This window comes from Arachis stenosperma, chromosome 10 (genome assembly GCF_014773155.1).
Source record: "Arachis stenosperma cultivar V10309 chromosome 10, arast.V10309.gnm1.PFL2, whole genome shotgun sequence".
Lineage (NCBI taxonomy): Eukaryota > Viridiplantae > Streptophyta > Magnoliopsida > Fabales > Fabaceae > Arachis > Arachis stenosperma.
The window spans coordinates 69,253,997-69,267,794 of NC_080386.1; the positions used below are offsets into that span (position 1 = coordinate 69,253,997).

Genomic DNA, 13,798 nt, shown 5'->3' on the forward strand with positions numbered 1-13,798 from the left:
TTGAAGCTCGTCACAGCCATTCAATCCTTGAATCCTACTCGGAATACCACAGACAAGGTTTAGACCTTCCGGATTCTCAAGAGTGGCCGCCATCAATTCTAGCTTATACCACAGAGATTCTGATTAAGGAATCTAAGAGAAGCTCATTCAGTCTGATGTAGAACGGAGGTGTTTGTCAGGCACATGTTCATGGATTGAGGGAGGTGATGAGTGTCACGGATCATCACCTCCTTCATAATTAAGCACGAATAAACATCTTAGATAGGAACACACACACGTTTGAGTGAAATAGAAACAATTGCATTAATTCATTGAGACGCTGCAGAGCTCCTCCCCCCCAACAATGGAGTTTAGAGACTCATGCCGTCAAAATGTATAAAATTCAGATCTGAAAATATCATGAGGTACAAAATAAGTCTCTAAAAGTTGTTTAAATAATAAACTAGTAACCTAGGTTTACAGAAAATGAGTAAACTATGATAGATGATGCAGAAATTCACTTCTGGGGCCCACTTGGTGTGTGCTGGAGCTGAGACTTAAGCTTCTCACGTGCCTGGGGCTGTTTTGGGCGTTCAACGCCAGGTTGTGACCAGTTTCTGGCGTTGAACTCCAACTTGTAACCTGTTTCTGGCGCTGGACGCCAAACAGCAGCATGATACTGGCGTTGAACGCCAGTTTACGTCGTCTATCTTTGTGCAAAGTATGAACTATTATATATTGCTGGAAAGCCCTGGATGTCTACTTTCCAACGCCGTTGAGAGCGCGCCAATTAGACTCTTGTAGCTCTAAAAAATCCATTTCGAGTGCAGGGAGGTCAGGATCCAACAGCATCAGCAGTCCTTTTTCAGCCTAACTCAGATTTTTGCTCAGCTCCCTCAATTTCAGCCAAAAAATACCTGAAATCACAGAAAAACACACAAACTCATAGTAAAGTCTAGAAATATGATTTTTGCCTAAAAACTAATAATATTCTACCAAAAACCAATTAAAACATACTAAAATCTACATGAAATTACCCCCAAAAAGCGTATAAAATATCCGCTCATCATAATCCTATAACACACTTTCCCAAAAACCCTTCACCAATCACCTCAACCTCTCTTCCCAATTACCCCCTTCACCACTCACATCCATCCACTCTTCCCCACAAACCCCACCTACCTTCAAATTCAAAAATTTTTCCCACCCAAACCCACCCTAAATGGCCGAACCTACCCTCTCCCCCTCCCTATATATACCCCTCCATTCTACTTAATTTTCACATCACACAACCCCTTCTTCAATACCTTGGCCGAATCCTACACCTCCCCTTCTCCTCCATATTTTCTTCTTCTTCTTCTTCTCTTCTTTCTTCTCTTGCTCGAGGGCGAGCAATATTTTAAGGTTGGTGTGGTAAAAGCATAAGCTTTTTGTTTTTCCATAACCATTGATGGCACCCAAGGCCGGAGAAACCCCTAGAAAAGGAAAAGGGAAGACGAAAGCTTCCACCTCCGAGTCATGGGAAATGGAAAGATTCATCTCCAAAGCCCATCAAGACCACTCCTATGATGTTGTGGCCAAGAAGAAGGTGATCCCTGAGGTCCCTTTTAAGCTCAAGAAAAATGAGTATCCGGAGATCCGACATGAGATCCAAAGAAGAGGTTGGGAAGTTCTAACCAACCCCATTCAACAAGTCAAAATCTTAATGGTTCAAGAGTTCTATGCCAATGCATGGATCACTAGGAACCATGATCAAAGTGTGAACCCGAGTCCAAAGAATTATCTTACAATGGTTCGGGGGAAATACTTAGATTTTAGTCCGAAAAATGTGAGGTTGGCATTCAACTTACCCATGATGCAAGGAGATGCACGCCCCTACACTAGAAGGGTCAACTTTAATCAAAAGGTTGGACCAAGTCCTTTTGGACATATGTGTGGAAGGAGCTCAATGGAAAAGAGACTCCAAAGGCAAGCCGGTTCAACTAAGAAGACTAGACCTCAAGCCTGTGGCTAGAGGATGGTTGGAGTTCATTCAACGCTCCATCATCCCCACTAGCAACCGATCTGAAGTTACTGTGGATCGGGCCATCATGATTCATAGCATCATGATTGGAGAGGAAGTAGAAGTTCATGAAGTCATCTCCCATGAATTCTACAAAATAGCCGATAAGTCCCCTACTTTGGCAAGGCTAGCTTTTCCTCATCTTATTTTCCAACTATGTTACTCAGCTGGAGTTATCATAGAAGGAGACATCCTCATTGAGGAGGACAAGCCCATCACTAAGAAAAGGATGGAGCAAACAAGAGAGCCCACTCATGGAGCCCAAGGGATAATGTAACACCCTACCATACAGAGTCTTATGCTTAAGTCATAATTCAGAGATGGCAAGGTATTACGACCTCTAAAATAAAAATTTAGTACGTATAGTAGTATGAATGATTGATTATAACTAGGAGCCTTTGTAGAAAAAGGGGTAAACAAAAATCGCAACTCAAAAGCGCAACACTCCGATCAATAACGTAACGAATAAGGATAACCAACGTGAGATTATATATATACAAAGGAGTGTCAAAAACAGGAATATCAAGACTCAAAATCCGGCTGCGAAGATAACCGGTCCGAGCATAACAATATATACATATGATAAATAAGGAAAACCCCAAAGGAAACCCAAAGGGACACAAATACAAAATACCTATTCTCCAAAATCTCCCATAAGAGGAGTCATCACAGTTTGTATTATTTAATGGAGATAAAAGTATCTAAGCAAAACATATAAACTAAACAGAGTCCCCAAGAACAAGGAATCTTCGCAAATCTAGAAGTCTCCAGCATGCCTCAGCGGGAAACCTCACGTCCTGCATCTGAAAACCACAAAATCCACATGGGTGAGAACCAGAGGTCCCCAGCATGGTAACAGCTTCCACATATATAATACATAATAATAGAGGAAAGCCGAAGGCAATCCTAGAACTTCCTCCAGATAATATCAAAGCTTATAAACAAGCTAAACCATATAAGGGCATCTGACTAAAGATTCTTCAGTCTAACTAATACTTCCCTTTCCAATTCCTTCAAACCTCCCCTCCACCAGCAGGAGTATATTATAGCAAACACAGTTATATCAGACAAAGAATATACAAATAGGAGCAGTTAAGATATTTAGACAATTAGCAAGTAATATGCAGTAAAATAGGCAATCTCAAACAATTCACATAGTATGCATATGATGAATGCCTGTTCCTAGTGGCCGATGATATCATCTTGTCGGTTATAGAGCCAACCCGACAAGTCCTGGTCGCTAACCATTGGACTGTCCCTCTATCGCGCATCCCCAACTCGAGTTATACTCGTTATAAACTTGATCATAAACATGATCCATATCCATCACCCTCACTGGTGAATATTTCGGGGGCGAGCTCATCCGGGCCTTTCACAGTGCCCGGCCACACTTACGACATAGGGTTAACAGAGCTTCGAGTCTCAACCTGGAGCACGTGGTGGCTAGCCACTGCTACTACCCAGGGAAACCCTCATCTCCGATGGTGGAAGTGCAAACATTCACAATTCATTCAACAGCATATATGCATTTATACTTAGGTAACCATAACCAGCTAATTCATTAACATTTACGGCCCTTCGGCCCATGGCATAACAAGCACCTACACCGCCATTCTCCGCATCTCACCTAATCATCTTTAATCCTCAATGATCATACATATTCCCCGCTTGCTTCACTCGCAAGTTACCATATTCACTAGCCCTTTTTCTCATGCTAGGTATATCATAATGATTTAAGACATAAATGGTGAGATCGGAGACTTAGAAGTATGAGATTTGGCTTTTAAAACTCAAAAATCAACTTTGGGATGAAAACAGGGCCACGCGTACGCGCACCACGTGCACGCAATGGGATGGCCTCAAAAACTCATCGACGCGTAAGCGTCATGCACGCTAACGCATGGATTAAAATTTTGCCAATCGACGCACACGCGTCAACCACGCGTACGCGCGGGTGTTCTTGTGCCCCAGGCACAACACTGGCACAGTTCTGGCATAACTCTCTGGAAAATGGCTGGACATTGGGTGCAGCACAATCGGCGCGCCCGCGCACATCACGCGCACGCGTGGATGGCACTTTCTGGAAAATCGGCGCGTACACGCCAGGTGCGCCCACGCGCAAGGGGTCATTCTGCTAAAAATTTTCTAAGTTAAAAGTTGCAGAATTCACAGATTTAAACCCCAATCTTCCAATAGACATAACTTCCTCATTTTAAATCATTTTTCACCCGTTCTTTGAACTGCATGGACATCCCGGATCCAATTTCATTTTTAAACAGATTTGGTACAAAACGGAGATCCGTAGTCCAAGTTGTGTCCCGCCAAAGTGTGCCCAAAAACCATATTTTCATACAAAACCACAAAGTGCCATTTTTAAAACAAGCCATTTCCAACTCTTTTCAAAACCAATCAAAACATGCCAAGTTCATCCCTTTTCTTTGAAATCAATCAAAATATATCAAATTCAACATCAAGCCTCCTCAACTCACACATTGACACATTACCATAATTTACAAAATCACTATCTCATCATTTTAACCCACTTCACCCAAGTGGCTCAAACTCAAACATATTGACATATCATATACTATTCCTCATGCCAATTCTCAACAACACCAATTCCAATAAATCATTATTGTACACAATCAATCATACTCACCATCAACACGGTGCAACCCACAATTCAACCATAACCAATCATCAAGCATATATCACACATGCATTTTCTCATACATCATACCACCAAGGCATCAATAATCATCACATATATGACCACATCATATATCTCAATCATTCAACAACATCAACATTCAATGCCTATCTTAGGGCCTCTAGCCTAAGTATTTCCTACCACATTACATATTATACGAGAACCGAAACCACCTTAGCCGAATTTCCCAGGCTCCACCGGAGTACTTTCAATCACTTATCCCAAGCTCTCAAGGCCTCAACACCTCCAAGAAAGATTTTTCACCACCAAATCCTTTTTCAAGCTTTTCAAAATCACCAATCAAGCTACAATATACACATATACACAACCTAAGCCACAATCATCATACCCATACACAACATCTCAATATCCAAACATCATAGAACAACAAAATACACTAGGGTTGAGAATCTTACCACACCAAGGTCCAAGGAGACAAGATTAACCTTCTCCTTCAAGAGAGTTGGGTCCTATAACATCAAAGAACCCAAAATCTCAATATTTTACCCATGAAACTCGAAAATAAGGGCTGGAATTTCGAACAGAAACTTGTGACTTACTGATGAGCGGATAATTTGTATGCTTTTTGGCATTGTTTTTAGTATGTTTTTAGTAGTTTGAATTGAGTTTTTAGTATATTTTTATTAGTTTTTAGTTAAAATTCACTTTTGGACTTTACTATGAGTTTGTGTGTTTTTCTGTGATTTCAGGTATTTTCTGGCTGAAATTGAGGGATCTGAGCAAAAATCTGATCCAGAGACTCAAAAGGGACTGCAGATGCTGTTGGATTCTGACCTCCCTGCACTCAAAGTGGATTTTCTGGAGCTACAGAAGCCCAATTGGCGCGCTCTTACGGCGTTGGAAAGTAGACATCCTGGGCTTTCCCGCAATATATAATATCCATACTTTGCCCAAAGATTTGATGGCCCAAACCGGCGTTCAAAGTCACCTCAAGAAATTCCAGCGTTAAACGCCGGAACTGGCACTAATTGGGAGTTAAACGCCCAACTGGAATAAAAGCTGGCGTTTAACTCCAAGAAGAGTCTCTACACGAAAATTCTTCATTGCTCAGCCCAAGCACACACCAAGTGGGGCCCGGAAGTGGATTTTATGTCATTTACTCATCTTTGTACACCTTAGGCTAGTTTCTATAAGTAGGACCTTTTACTATTGTATTTTCATCTTGGTTCTTCTGGTTCCTCTCTGGGGCGAAACCAATGATCACTTTTGTCTTATGTATTTTCAACGGTGGAGTTCTACACACCATAGATTAAGGTGTGGAGCTCTGCTGTACCTCGAGTATTAATGCAATTACTATTGTTCTTCCATCAATTCCTTGTTCTTTATCCAAGATATCACTTGTTCTCAACATGATGAGGTGATGATTGACGCCCATCCATTCTCACCCTGAACAAGGTGACTGACAACCATTCTTGTCTACAAGCATCTGAGGCTTAGTGAATGTCTCTTGGATTCTGATTGCACGATGCATGGTTGATCGCCTGACAACGAGTGCTCGCCTGACAAACGAGCCAACCATTCCGTGAGATCAGAGTCTTCGTGGTATAGGCAGGACCTAATGGCAGTATTCAAGAGAATCCGGAAGGTCTAACCTTGTCTGTGGTATTCTGAGTAGGATTCAATGATTGAATGACTGTGACGTGCTTCAAACCTGTAACTACTGGGCGTTAGTGACAGACGCAAAAAAGATTCTATTCCGGTAGGGGAGGGAACCAAACCGGTGATTGGCAGCACTGTGACAGAGTGCGTGCATTAGCTTTCACTGCGCGGATGGGAGGTAGCTGCTGACAACAGTGAAACCCTACACGAGCTTGCCATGAAAGGAGTAAGAAGGATTGGATGAAGACAGTAGGAAAGCAGAGAGACGGAAGGGAAGGCATCTTCATACACTTGTCTGAAGCTTACACCAATGATGTACATAAGTATCCCTATCCTTATCTTTTGTTATTTTCGTTCATCACCATATACATTTGAGTCTGCCTGACTGAGATTTACAAGATGACCAAGCTTGCTTCATACCACCAATCTCGTGGGATCGACCCTTACTCGCGTAAGGTTTATTACTTGACGACCCAGTGCACTTGCTGGTTAGTTGTGCGAAGTTGTAGTGATCACAATTTCGTGCACCAAGTTTTTGGCGCGTTGCCAGGGATTGTTCTGTGTATGGACAACTGACGGTTCATCTGTTGCTTAGATTAGGTATTTTTTTTTCAGAGTTCTTAAGAATGAATTCTAGTGTTTCAAGGTGATGTTCTTATCATCACCAAAGCTGATTGATCATCATCAATTTAGCTCTTTGAATGCAATGTCCTGCTGAAGCTTAGCTAGCTATGTCTAATTCCTTTAGACTAAAGCTTTAGACTAACATTGCATGATTCCTGGAATTCATAAGAATTTTGATACCTTTATTTTCCTTTTCACCTAATTTTCGAAAAAAATCACAAAAAAATTAGAAAATCTTAAAAAACCAAAAATTTTATGTTTCTTGTTTGAGTCTAGTGTCTCATCTTAAGTTTAGTGTCAATTGCATATTTATGTTCTTACTGCATTCATGCATGTGTCTTCATTAATCTTCAAGTTGTTCTTGATGATTTTTGTTGGATCTTTGAATCCTATTGACTTGTGTTTTGTTGTTTCCATATACAAACTGCTAAGTTTGGTGTCTTGCATGCATTGTTATTGATTTTAGTTGCATTTGATTATTCCTCATTATTAAAAATCCAAAAATATTTTTTATTTGTGTCTTTTCAAGTCAATAATACAGAGAATTGAAGATTCAGAACATACTGCAGGAATCACACAGAAAAAGCTGGGCATTCAAAAATGCCCAGTGAAGAAGACAGACTGGCGTTTAAACGCCAGCCAGGGTGCCTGGTTGGGCGTTTAACGCCCAGAAGGGTAGTAGTTTGGGCGTTAAACGCCAGAATGTGCACCATTCTGGGCGTTTAACGCCAGGATGGCAAAGGGGAAGATTTTGTTTTTAAAATCAATTTTTTAAGTTTTTAAAGTTTTCAAAATCAAATCTTTTTCAAATCATATCTTTTCAATCAAATGTTTTCAAAATCAATTTCTTTCCTTTTCAAAGATACTTACTAACAATTAATGATTTGATTGAACATTTTTTGCCTTTTCTGTTGAGGAAGGTTTTATTTTGAATCATATCTTTCTTGTTAGGCAAGTCATTAATTTTTTAAAATCATATCTTTTGAATTGTTTTCAAATCATATCTTTTAAAATTGTTTTCAAATCATATCTTTTAAAATTGTTTTCAAATCATATCTTTTTAATCACATCTTTTCAAAATAAGTTTTCAATCAAATCTTTTTAATTTTAATTTCAAAATCTTTTTCAAAATCACTTGATTCTTTTCCACTCTTATTTTCGAAAATCAATTGTTTTCAAATGTTTTCAAAATTTTTTACTTAATTTTCGAAAATTACTTCCTTCTTCTCACATCCTTCTATTTATGAACTAACTCTATTCCTTAATGCAAAATTCGAACTCCATCTTCTTTGATAAGTTCGAATTTCTACTTCGTCTTCTACTTTCTTTCCTCTGACACCTCAAGGAATCTCTATACTGTGACATAGAGGATTCCATATTTTCTTGTTCCCTTCTCTTCATATGAGCAGGAACAAAGACAAAGGCATTCTTGTTGAAGCTGACCCTGAACCTGAAAGGACCTTGAAGCGAAAGCTAAGAAGCTAAGGCACAACTCTCTGTAGAGGACCTAACCGAATTCTTCAAAGAAGAAGACATGGCAGCCGAAAACAACAACAATGCCAACAATGCAAGGAAGGTGCTGGGTGACTTTACTGCACCTACTCCCGACTTCTATGGGAGAAGCATCTCTATCCCTGCCATTGGAGCAAACAACTTTGAGCTTAAGCTCAATTAGTTTCTCTAATGCAACAGAATTGCAGTTCCATGGACTTCCATTGGAAGATCCTCATCAGTTTTAGCTGAGTTCTTGCAAATCTGTGACACAGTCAAAACTAATGGGGTTGACCCTGAGGTCTACAGGCTTATGCTATTCCCTTTTGCTGTAAGAGACAGAGCTAGGACTTGGTTGGACTCACAACCTAAAGAAAGTCTAGATCATGGGAAAAGCGAGTCAATACCTTCTTGGCAAAGTTCTTTCCCCTCAAATGGGAGCAAGCTTAGAGTGGAAGTCCAAACTTTCAGACAGAAGGATGGAGAATCCCTCTATGAAGCTTGGGAAAGATACAAACAATTAATCAGAAAATGTCCGTCTGACATGCTTTCTGAATGGAGCATCTTAGGTATTTCCTATGATGGTCTCTCTGAACTATCCAAGATGTCCTTGGATAGCTCTGCTGGAGGATCTCTTCATCTGAAGAAGACGCCTACAGAGGCTCAAGAGCTCATTGAAATGGTTGCAAATAACCAATTCATGTACACTTCTGAAAGGAATCCTATGAACAATGGGACTAGTCAGAAGAAAGGAGTTCTTGAGATTGACACTCTGAATGCCATTTTGGCTCAAAATAAAATATTGACTCAACAAGTCAATTTGATTTCTCAAAGTCTGTCTGGAATGCAAAATGCACCAAGCAGTACTAAGGAGGCTTCATCTGAGGAAGAAGCTTATGATCCTGAGAACCCTTCAATGGAAGAGGTGAATTACCTAGGAGAACCCTATGGTAACACCTATATTCTTCATGGAAATCACCCAAATCTCTTGGCTCAAAATAAAATATTGACTCAACAAGTCAATTTGATTTCTCAAAGTCTGTCTGGAATGCAAAATGCACCAAGCAGTACTAAGGAGGCTTCATCTGAGGAAGAAGCTTATGATCCTGAGAACCCTTCAATGGAAGAGGTGAATTACCTAGGAGAACCCTATGGTAACACCTATATTCTTCATGGAAATCACCCAAATCTCTTGGGAGAATCCTAAGCAGAACCCTCTGACTTAGCAACCATGGTCTCTGATCTAATTAAAACCACTCAAAGTTTCATGAATGAAACAAGGTCCTCCATTAGAAATTTGGAAGGACAAGTGGGACAGTTGAGCAAGAAAGTTACTGAACTCCCTCCAAGTACTCTCCCAAGCAACACAGAAGAAAATCCAAAAGGAGAGTACAAAGCCATCAATATGGCCGAATTTGGAGAGGATGGAGAGGCAGTGAACGCCACTGAGGAAGACCTCAGTGGGCGTGCACTACCCTCCAATGAGTTCCCCAATGAGGAACCATGGGAATCTGGGACTCAAAATGAGACCATAGAGATTCCATTGGACTTACTTCTGCCTTTTATGAGCTCTGATGAGTATTCTTCCTCTGAAGAGGGAGTATGTCACTGAAGAGCAAGTGCTAAATACCTTGGAGCAATCATGAAGCTAAAAAGTTATTTGGAAATGAGACTTGGGAGGATGAACCTCCTTTGCTCACCAAAGAACTGGATGACTTGTCTAGGCAGAACTACCTCAAAAGAGACAAGACCCTGGGAAGTTTTCCATACCTTGTACCATAGGCACCATGACCTTCAAGAAGGCTCTGTGTGACTTAGGGTCAAGTGTAAACCTCATGCCTCTCTCTGTAATGGAGAAGCTAGGGATCTTTGAGGTACAAGCTGCAAGAATCTCACTAGAGATGGCAGACAACTCAAGAAAGCAAGCTCATGGACTTGTAGAGAATGTTTGGTTAAGATTGAAGACCATTACATCCCTACTGATTTCATAGTCCTAGAGGCTGGAGGTGCATGGATGAATCCATCATCCTTGGCAGACCTTTCCTAGCCACAAAGCTTGTGATTGATATTGATAAAGGTGAACTGATCATTCAAGTGAATGGAGAATCTTTGTGTTTAAGGCTCAAGGATCCCCTGTCATCATGAAGAGGAAGCATGAAGCTTCTCTCAAACAGAGCCAAGCAGAGCCCCCACAGTCAAACTCTAAGTTGGTGTTGGGAGGGCCACAACCAAACTCTAAGTTTGGTGTTGAACCCCCATCCAAACTCTAAGTTTGGTGTTGGGAGGTCCAACACGGTTCTGAGTATCTGTGAGGCTCCATGAGCCCTCTGTCAAGCTACTGACATTAAAGAAGCGCTTGTTGGGAGGCAACCCAATGTTATATTTTATATATTTTCCTTTGTTATTTTATCTTATTTTGTAGGTGATGATCATAAGAAGTCACAAAATCAATTGAAAAAGCAAAACAGAATGAAAAACAGGAAGAAAAATAGCACACTGGAGGAAGAACTCACTGGCGTTTAAACGCCAGTGAGGCTAGCAGTGGGCGTTTAAACGCCAGTCTGGCACATTCTGGGCGTTTTAACGCCAGAAAGGGGCACCAGACTGGCGTTAAACGCCAGGAAAGGGCAAGAACCTGGCGTTAAACGCCAGGAATGGGCACAGCCCGGCGTTTAACGCCAGAAATAGCTCAAAACGTGATTTTGAGCAACATTTGGTGCAGGGATGACTTTTCCTTGACACCAGGATCTGTGGACCCCACAGGACCCCCACCAACCACCACTCTCTCTTCTCTTCACCCATTCCCCAATCACCTCTACCATCTCCTTCTCCTCCAAAGCCGGTTCAAACTGAGAAGGCATGACCTCAAGCCCATCACTAAGAAGAAGATGGAGCAAACAAGAGACCCCTCTCATCATGAGATCCCAGAGATACCTCAAGGGATGCACTTTCCTCCACAAGACTATGGGAGCAACTGAACACCTCTCTAGGAGAATTAAGTTCCAACATGGGACAACTAAGGGTGGAGCACAAGAACATGCCATCCTCCTCCATGAAATTAAAGAATCATGAGAGATGAGCAACAAAAGACAAGGAAGAGACATTGAGGAGCTCAAGCACTCCATAAGACTCAAGAGGAAGAACAAGCCGTCACTGAGGTGGACCCGTTCTTTAATCTCCTTGTTCTTTATTTTTCTGTTTTCGAATTTTTATGCTTATGTTTATCTATGTTTGTGTCTTATGATCATTAGTGTCTTAGTGTCTATGCCTTAAAGCTATGAATATGAATCCATCACCTTTCTTAAATGAAACTGTTTTTATCACAAAAGAACAAGAAGTACAGGATTTCAATTCATCTTTAAAACTAGCTTAATTAAGTTTGATGTGGTGACAATACTTTTGTTTTCTGAATGTATGCTTGAACAGTGCATATGTCTTTGAATTTGTTGTTCATGAATGTTAAAATTGTTGGCTCTTGAAAGAATGATGAAAAGGAGACATGTTACGAGGATCTGAAAAATCATAAAAATGATTCTTGAAGCAAGAAAAAGCAGTGAATACAAAAAAAAAAAAGAAAAGAGAAAAAAAAAAGAGAAGGAGAAAAACGAAAAAAAAAAAGGGAGAAAAAGAAAAGAAAATAAAAGTTGTGATCCAAGGCAATAAAGAGTGTGCTTAAGAACCCTGGACACCTCTAATTGGGACTCTAGCAAAGCTGAGTCACAATCTGAAAAGGTTCACCCAATTATGTGTCTGTGGCATGTATGTATCCGGTGGTAATACTGGAAGGCAGAGTGCTTTGGGCCACGGCCAAGACTCAATAAGTAGCTGTGTTCAAGAATCATCATACTTAACTAGGAGATCAATAACACTATCTGGATTCTGAGTTCCTAAAGAAGCCAATCATTCTGAATTTCGAAGGATAGAGTGAGATGCCAAAACTGTTCGGAGGCAAAAAGCACTAGTCCCGCTCATCTAATTTGGAGCTATGTTCATGATAATTTGGAGTCTATAGTATATCTCTTCTTTTTATCTATTTGATTTTCAGTTGCTTGGGGACAAGCAACAATTTAAGTTTGGTGTTGTGATGAGCGGATAATTTGTATGCTTTTGGCATTGTTTTAGTATGTTTTTAGTAGTTTGAATTGAGTTTTTAGTATATTTTTATTAGTTTTTAGTTAAAATTCACTTTTCTGGACTTTACTATGAGTTTGTGTGTTTTTCTGTGATTCAGGTATTTTCTGGCTGAAATTGAGGGATCTGAGCAAAATCTGATCCAGAGACTCAAAAGGACTGCAGATGCTGTTGGATTCTGACCTCCCTGCACTCGAAGTGGATTTCTGGCTACAGAAGCCCAATTGGCGCGCTCTCAACAGCGTTGGAAAGTAGACATCCTGGGCTTTCCAGCAATATATATAGTCCATACTTTGCCCAAGATTTGATGGCCCAAACCGGCGTTCAAAGTCACCTCAAGAAATTCCAGCGTTAAACGCCGGAATGGCACCTAATTGGGAGTTAAACGCCCAAACTGGAATAAAAGCTGGCGTTTAACTCCAAGAAGAGTCTCTACACGAAAATTCTTCATTGCTCAGCCCAAGCACACACCAAGTGGGCCCAGAGTGGATTTTATGTCATTTACTCATCTTTGTACACCTTAGGCTACTAGTTTTCTATAAGTAGGACCTTTTACTATTGTATTTTCATCTTGGTTCTTCTGGTTCCCTCTCTGGGGCCGAAACCAATGATCACTTTGTTCTTATGTATTTTCAACGGTGGAGTTTCTACACACCATAGATTAAGGTGTGGAGCTCTGCTGTACCTCGAGTATTAATGCATTACTATTGTCTTCCATTCAATTCCGCTTGTTCTTTATCCAAGATATCACTTGTTCTTCAACATGATGAAGGTGATGATTGACGCCCATCACCATTCTCACCATGAACAAGGTGTGACAACCATTCTTGTTCTACAGCATCTGGGCTTAGTGAAGTCTCTTGGATTCCTGATTGCACGATGCATGGTTGATCGCCTGACAACCGAGTGCTCGCCTTCAGAGTCTTCGTGGTATAGGCAGGACCTGATGGCAGTATTCAAGAGAATCCGGAAGGTCTAACCTTGTCTGTGGTATTCTGAGTAGGATTCAATGATTGAATGACTGTGATGTGCTTGAAACCTGTAACCTACTGGGCGTTAGTGACAGACGCAAAAGAGTGATTCTATTCCGGTAGGGGAGGGAACCAAACCGGTGATTGGCAGCACTGTGACAGAGTGTGTGCATTAGCTTTCACTGCGCGGATGGGAGGTAGCTGCTGACA

At 40.8% G+C, this 13,798-nt stretch overlaps 1 non-coding gene across 1 annotated transcript; it reads right to left on the bottom strand.

Annotated features, from left to right (window-relative positions):
• Positions 1-8,928: 8,928 nt before the first annotated feature.
• On the bottom strand, positions 8,929-9,036 carry LOC130959736 (small nucleolar RNA R71). Its single transcript, XR_009078803.1, has one exon. It is a non-coding gene; the product is annotated as a small nucleolar RNA R71 (small nucleolar RNA).
• Between the last annotated feature and the right edge of the window lie 4,762 nt (positions 9,037-13,798).